Source organism: Microtus ochrogaster, chromosome 4, assembly GCF_000317375.1.
Source record: "Microtus ochrogaster isolate Prairie Vole_2 chromosome 4, MicOch1.0, whole genome shotgun sequence".
NCBI lineage: Eukaryota > Metazoa > Chordata > Mammalia > Rodentia > Cricetidae > Microtus > Microtus ochrogaster.
In genome coordinates, this window is record NC_022011.1 from 50,597,493 (window position 1) to 50,604,853 (window position 7,361).

Here is a 7,361-nt window from a genome sequence, read left to right on the forward strand (position 1 = left end):
TCTTGAGTCATACAGCATGGTCCTAGCAGCTCATGTATTCCTGGAAAACCAACCCCTAAGATGTTGGTAGGTACACCCACCCTGGCTTGGGGATACCTCTCTGGGGCTGGTTTTGTTTGCTGTCTGAAGCTCTTATCAACAGAGAATTTTCGTTCCCTACATCTATAAATTTCCAAGGTAAGCAATACGTTCTCCCAGGAGCTGCTTGTGGGAATTCTGAGTCTGCTGTTCATTGCCTAGCCTCCAGGACTTTCTCTGAAACCTGGGTGCAAGCCCCCATTTCTAGGTAAATGTGAATTCTGCATGCCTGCAAAAGCCTCACTGCATATACAGTTCCTGGTCCACAAGCCTCTGTCCATATGCAGAACAATGATGGCTCAGACACAGAAAGAAAGCAAGAAGGCCTGTGTGAGTATTTATGTACAGGAAAACATGCCCACACAATCATCAATGGGACAGAATCACAGACTGGATCTGGTAAGGTGACTCAGCTGTTAAGTGTCTTTTATGCTCTTGCAGAGAATCTGTGTTCAATTCCTAGTTCCCATATTATGGCTCACAACCTCCTGTAACTCCAGTGCCCGGGATACTGACACTCTCTTTCCCTCTTCAGGCCCTGACATGCACATTTGCATATAAACTTATACAGCCTCATACAGATGCAAACAAATAAAAAAATCAGTGAAGGAAAACAAAATAAAAAAACAAAACACAGGGTGCCAGAGGGCCCTAGGCTTATGGCGCCTAGGCTGGGTGAATAGTTGATCTAGTGTATTAGTATTGTTGTAAGGAAACCACATAACCAAAGCAACTTGGAGAGGAAAGGCTCTTTGGCTTACACTTCCATATCCCTGTGTTCATCGTTGACGAAAATCAGTACAGGAACTCAACCAGGGCAGGAACCTGGAGGCAGGAGCTGATGCAGAAGCCACTGAGGAATGCTGTTTATGGGCTTATTCAACATAGCTTACAGAACCCAGGACCTCTCACCCAGGTTTGGCCTCACCCACAGTGGACTGGGTGCTTCCCCAACTGATTAAGAAAAGGAGCTACAGGTACAAGGTTGCCTACAGCCTGATCTTTTGAAGGCATTTTCTCAGTTCTGGCGCTCTCTCTCTCTCTCTCTCTCTCTCTCTCTCTCTCTCTCTCTCTCTCTCTCTCTTTCTCTCTCTCTCTCGACTCTAGCTTGTGTCAAGTTGTCACAAAAGTAGCCAGCACAACTGACCCCTTGTCAACTTGACACACAAACATATCACTGTTAAGCCACAAGTTTTCCATTCTTGTTCATCCCCAAGTGAAAAATAAGTTGAACACTTTCTCCCTTCAAGAGGGAAGAACTAGGGTCCAGTCACAGTCTGAATAGAGGGAAAATGAAACGCCATTTATGTGATCAACTCAATGTCCAATGTCTGGGATCCACTCACCAGGTCTGGGCTTCTTGGGTCGCTTCTCCAGCTCTGCCCTCTGCAGCACGCCCAGCTTGTCTTCTCGGCTCCAGCAGGCTCCACGCCACTGCTCCTGCTGCTCGTGGTGGTCATCCCACGGTGCTGGCATCTCCAAACTGCTAGGTCTTCTGCTGCAACTGGGCTGCACTTTCACCAATGGCCTCTCCTGGGCTCTCTCTTCAGGGACTCCAGCCCTGCCACACAGTGTCAAGCCTTAGCTGTTCCCTATGACCCCTGCATGTCTTGAAAAGCAGTATCTCCTGGGTGACTCTGACAGAACCGAGTTTGGCTGCCAGCGTGAGGTACAACCTGAGTTGCCTCTGGAAGACAACTGCGTGCTGACCCTGAGGAAACACTTGCCAGAAATCTTCACCTCAGTGATGCTGCTCTCTTCTAAGGCAAGGCTAACTTCTCGGCTCCATCTGACCAGACACCCACAGATTCTTCACACAAATTGTCCAGTAGAGTCTTGGCTTCCCTCTGAAACCTCACAAGCCAGGCCTCCATCCTCTGCACCGCTCTCAGAACCCCTATTTTCCAAACTCTCACAGAACATCTCACTAATTTTGAACACTCAATGACTTTTCTAGTCCAAAGTTCCAAAGTCTTTCCACAATCCTCCCAAAAACACATTGTCAGGTCTGTCACAGCAATACCCCACAATCTTGGTACCAACTTCGGTCTTAGCTAGGATTACTAGTGCCGTAAAGAAACACCATGACCAAAGGCAACTTGGGGAGGGAAGGGCTTGTCTAGCTTACACTTCTCCATCACTGCTCATCACTAAAGGACGTTAGTGCAGGAGCCATGGCGGAGTGCTGCTTACTGGCTTATTACATGTTGCTTGTTCAACTAATTTCCTTTCTTTTCTTTCCTTTTTTCCAGGGGAGAGAATGAATTCAGTCCCACACTACCACAAATTATGCAGGTGAGTTCCCCAAGTTTGGAGAAATCACAGGGGTCAGTCCATCCAGAGTGTATTGAATAAGCCTCACCCTGGGAAAACCACCTTCCCAATCACAGCACGGCTCCTGCCAGGTAAGTAAGCATCCAGCTGTTTTCTTATAGAACCCAAGACCTCCAGTCTGGAGATTGTCCCACCTACAATGGGCTGGGCGCTCCCCCATTGATCACTATTTACGAAAATACCCTATAGGCTTTCCTACAGCCTGATCTTATGGAAACATTTTCTCAGATGAGGCTCCCTTCTCTCCAGTGACACTAGTTTGTGTCAAGTTGACATAAAACTAGCCAGCACAACAGTGGTGTGAGAAATGTCTTCTTGCTGCATAAGGGGTGGGTAGTCCTTCCATATAGATCGGGGTGGGGGGGTGTGAACTGACTAGTCGCCACAGTACTGAGGATGAGGAGGAAGAATACTCTTATTCCCCTCTCCTCCCTCCCCTCGGCTCTGGGTCCAAGACAAGGGAAGATACAGGTGCAGCTTCCGGTGCTGAGACTGGGGGGGGGGGCAAAGTACACAAAGAATTTTCCACAGACAGTTTGGAAAAAGCCGGAGACACGAGAGTAAAGGAACAAGTCGGTGAGAAGGGGCGTGAGAGAAAAGGACACCCAGGATGCAGTGCCTTGTGAAAAGACCACAAATTGATGCAAACCACTGGTTAGACCTCAGAGCCCCGCGGCAGACACAGTGTGATGAACGCTGACAAGATGAGGTGGCTGAGCCCTCATTCATGGGCTTGCTGTGCTGAGGAGGCAGACCTAGGACCCTAGGCTCTGCTGTCTCCGACAGACTCCAGACTGTTCACGTGTGGGCCTTTCCACGCACAAGCAAGGAGCCCATGTCTCATGTGATTTTTACGGCATTTGCCACAGTCATCTGTCTCTGTGGTGTAGGTTTTTAGGCAACAGGTGGGTGAAACCAACAGTCACGTCAGATTACACCCATCTTTACCATATGGTCGTCTCGGCAGATTGCACCCGTCTTGGCAGATTGCACCCATCTTTACCATATGGTCTTGTCAGATTGCACCCATCTTTATTATATGGTCTCGGCTTTCAGGAGCATCCCCAACAGGCTTTGTGCCAGAACATCTGGTGTCCTGTCCCAGGGGTACTGGGCCTTGAACCACAGCAGGCTGTCACTGTGGAGCCTCAGGCTGATGGTATATCATGAAACAGAAGGTCACATTTCTTATTTCCTGGCAGAATTTACAAGGACATCTGTGCCAAAGCTGCATGTTCCCCTCATTCTCTCAATCAATGAGGAGAAATGATTTTAATTCCAACTCCGCAGCCAGCAAAGGCTGAAACAGTTCTGTTTTACGTACAGGAAGTAGTATGATGTCAGTTCCACAGGAAGCTGGAATCAAGGAATAGTGGGCACAGGGCAGAAGGAGTTTCGAAGAGGCTAGCCAAGGTTATGTAAGTAGAAATGATCCAACCATGATATCCTGTTTGTTGGAGTTCTAAGTTTTCTTTTTAAAAATAGTTTACTTTTATCTTATGAGTGTTTGCCGACGTGTGTATATGGGTGGCTACACACATACTTGTTGCCAAAAGAGGGCTGAAAAGGGTATCGGATCCCCCGAAACTGGTGTTACAGATGGTTATGAGCTGCCACGTGGATGATGGGAATCAAACCCGGGTCCTCTGAAAGATCAGAACGTGTCTGACAGTCATATCAACTCTGTGTGTCTCTCTGTTACTTTTTGCAGCCCTCTGCCATCCCCAATACATTGTCTAACTTAGATGCTCCCCTGAGTCAGGAAGGACCTGACTACTCAGGCGTCAGGGAGCTTAGAGCCATGCCCAGTCCCACTTGATCCTCCACTCCACGCCTGTCTCCATCACAGGCCTCACTCCTTGTATCAAGAGGTACTGCAATGTGCGCAGGTCAAGACCAACCAGCAGCTAGGCCCCTCATCTTTCCAGGCCGAGACTCAGTAAATGTTGTCTGGACTTCACTGGACTGCATCTCAGGTGACTGAGGAGATAGGATCTACCCTTGGTTTGGAAGCTGAGGGTGGGGTCCCGACCAGAGCATATTTGTGTACAGAAGGAGCTGTGTTCAGAGAAAGGCTGTGTTTGCTTTCCGGCTCTTTCTCCTTCAGTTCCTCCTGACTATGGCTAATCTGAACACAGGACACACATGGCTTGTGCCACGTCACAGTAAATGTCACACAAATGGGAACACCCCTGGAGATTACTTCACCCAGGAGCCAAGTAATGTCCATGGATGTTGTCTGGAGGCATCTATGCCAGCCTTACCCTGGGTACCTCATGCTGGAAACTCAGTCACTTACTTGATGTTTAGGAAGCCTGGGCATCTCCTGTGGGGTCATCCAGACCCTTTGACCATCTAAGCCCTGCAAACCAATGGAAAAGAAGGGGACCATTTGGAAACACACACAGTTCTTCCCTTCCTTGATCTCCTGGAGTTCCAGCTTAACAACCACCCCACCCCAAAGTGTTATAACCAGGGAGACTGAAGTCCCCAGGAGTAAGGGGAAGAAACGCAAAGAGAGGGAGGCAGGAAAGAAGCCACTAGGAAAGCAACACTGAGCCTCTCAAGGACATCTCCTGGGAAACTGAGGCTCATTCAAGTCTGACCCAGTCTCTTCCCATTTGGCCTCCACCTCTTCACACAGGCAACTTTGATGTGGGGGCTGGGAGCGGCCAGGGAGGGCCCTCCAGGCCATGAACCATGTGGGAGAAAAACCATCGTGTGTATCCTGTCACCTGAGCTGGTCCCCAGACAAACAGCAGGAAGTTCTCTGTGGGGCAAGCCCCATGAATGTGTCAGTGCTGTGGTTTGTCTAGACAGGCCTATGGAAGAGGAAGAGACCAAGGATTATGGCTATTTAAGTGCCTCGTTGTCTAGCCAGGGTTCTGCCATCCTGGACCCCTTTTCCTAAAAAAGGGAAGGCAAGGTTGAAAACAGTGAGCGTGGTGCTGGCCCACCCAGAGGCTTGCCAGATTCCAGATTCACCATTGATCAGGACACAGAAATGCCTTGATTCTTGCCAGATGCTGCCACGCAGATCTCCTGCCCCATGCCCTCCACAGTAGGGTTCCTGTCCTCCTTCAGAAGAGGCATCCAGTGCTGAGCATGGCTGGAGTTCCCACTTTTCTACAGACTCACCCTGTCCCACATCCAGGGGTCTGAATCGCCCCACTGTTTAAGACCATCTCTCCCCTTTCTTCTGACTTTGTGAGCCCTGAGCTGTGGCCACCCGCCAAAGTGATTCACCATAAGCCAAAGAGCTCATGGGAAAGCTGCGTGTCACATAGATGACCTTTGGTTCCCACTGTTGAAATCTCAGATTTCCTGGTAGTTTGTACAATCAAACACAGAAAGTAATGTTCACATATGTGTGTGTGTGTGTGTGTGTATTTGCATTACAGATAATTTTTAGACTTTTAAGAAAAAAGTGAGAATTGTGTATAAACTCAACCCACCCTAAACTCTCCGCTGAGTCTAAGCTGGGTCACCATGGAGTGTGCGGCTCATTGGGAACAATTGCCTTTTCACCGTAGTTTCTTGCCCATCTTTTTGATCTGCACTCAAGTTGTGGTGCCACAGCCACCTCCAGGACCACTGGCCTCTAGTATTCATGTCCTGTGTGCACTCTGGGTCTCTTTGGGGCTGGTGGAGGCACTGTGAGTGGCTGCCTGGCATTCATTTCCTCTCTCCTTCCTCCCACACAGGCCAATGTCCTCAGGAATAATGATGCTCTTCCATCTACAGGGAGGCTCTGACTGGTGTACAGTGGCCTGTCCCTCTGTCTATGCTGCTGGGGCTGGCCAGAGAAACACACAGGGGCTGTCTCAGACAAACAAGGGGAAACACACTGGTATGTCGGAGAACCCCAGAGGAAGACCTATAGGAGAAGCCTGCCCAGTGAGCCCTTGAACAGAGTCAGAGAACATCCAGGTCCCGTATGACAGCACAAAAGCTGGCCCAATACCTGCATTCCAGTCCAGAGAGCTCAGGATGTGGGCTAAGCTTGCGAGGCAAGCGGTGCCCGGTATGGAGGCTGTGTGTCAGAGGACAGCTGTACCATAAGGAACAATTAGAGTGATGTGGATGTCAGGGACAGGGAAGTGCAGGATAGTGAGGAGTCGGGAGACATGGAGCTCAGAGTGGCCCCCAGCACCTCATAAGCAGCACCACTGTGGAACCATCTGTTGTGATCCAGCTGCCCTCACTCCCCCTGACCCGATAGGGGAACTGACTTGTGGTCTGTAATTGACAAGGATGTTTGTGTTCTTTCTGGCCAGAGGGTCTCCACAGAAGAAGTAGAGGTATAAAAGGTTGCTCGGCAAAATAAAGGGAAAAGAAGCCTTCGATTCTCAATCTCTACACCCCCAGCCAGTCTCGGCATCCAGGCTTCGCTGGCTGCTGCAGCCAGCCCTGAGTAAGGAGCCATGACAGGCAACAGGACGTGTCTTTAAAGCGTAGCGACTGACCTTTCAAACGTCAGCAAAAGACACGCTCATCAATAACACTGTCCGAGTCCTCACCCCAAACTGTACAGTGCTTCCGTGAGTACTAGTCTCAGATCTACAGCATTCCGGCTTCAGCTGGCTTGGCCCTTCCACAGGGAAGTGAGTCTCCATTACACAGTTATCTGCATCTGTGGAGAGCCAACCTCATACCCGAGCTGTGCTGGCTTCAGATGGCTTGGCTCCTCTATGAGGAAGTGGGTCTCAGACAATTATTCCATTTTCTGCACCACTGGAGAGCTAACTTCATATCTGTGTCATGCTGGCTTTGAATGACTTAACTATTCTGAGAGGAACTGAAGCTTGGGAGCCGACTCTGAGCCTTCAATACTGGCTTGGGCTACAGGGCACCAAAAACACCCAAGAAATCTACAAGTTCGGACAACTTTTCTGTGAGCCACAGGAAGCTAGAACTTTCTATCCTTGTTCTTAGAGTTCAGCAGATAC

At 49.5% G+C, this 7,361-nt stretch overlaps 1 non-coding gene across 1 annotated transcript; it reads right to left on the minus strand.

Moving 5' to 3' along the window:
- Nucleotides 1–2,327: 2,327 nt before the first annotated feature.
- Nucleotides 2,328–2,491, minus strand: LOC113455997. The gene has a single exon (XR_003376894.1). It is a non-coding gene; the product is annotated as a U1 spliceosomal RNA (small nuclear RNA).
- Nucleotides 2,492–7,361: the final 4,870 nt, after the last annotated feature.